This window comes from Carcharhinus amblyrhynchos, chromosome 7 (assembly GCF_965287045.1).
Source record: "Carcharhinus amblyrhynchos chromosome 7, sCarAmb.v2.hapA, whole genome shotgun sequence".
Classification (NCBI taxonomy): Eukaryota; Metazoa; Chordata; class Chondrichthyes; order Carcharhiniformes; family Carcharhinidae; genus Carcharhinus; species Carcharhinus amblyrhynchos.
Window position 1 is genome coordinate 498,317 of NC_137330.1, and position 227 is coordinate 498,543.

Consider the following 227-nt stretch of genomic DNA (forward strand, 5'->3'; position numbering starts at 1 on the left):
TTAGTTTGGGGATTGATACAGGGCTATGGGGAGAGAGTGGGGCAGTGGGATTAGTGTGGGGTTTGGTACAGGGCTATGGGGAGAGAGCGGGGCAGTGGGATTAGTGTGGGGTTTGGTACAGGGCTATGGGGAGAGAGTGGGGCAGTGGGATTAGTGTGGGGTTTGGTACAGGGCTATGGGGAGAGAGACAACGTTTTAGGTGGGTTAGGGATTCGTGCTGTAGTTTG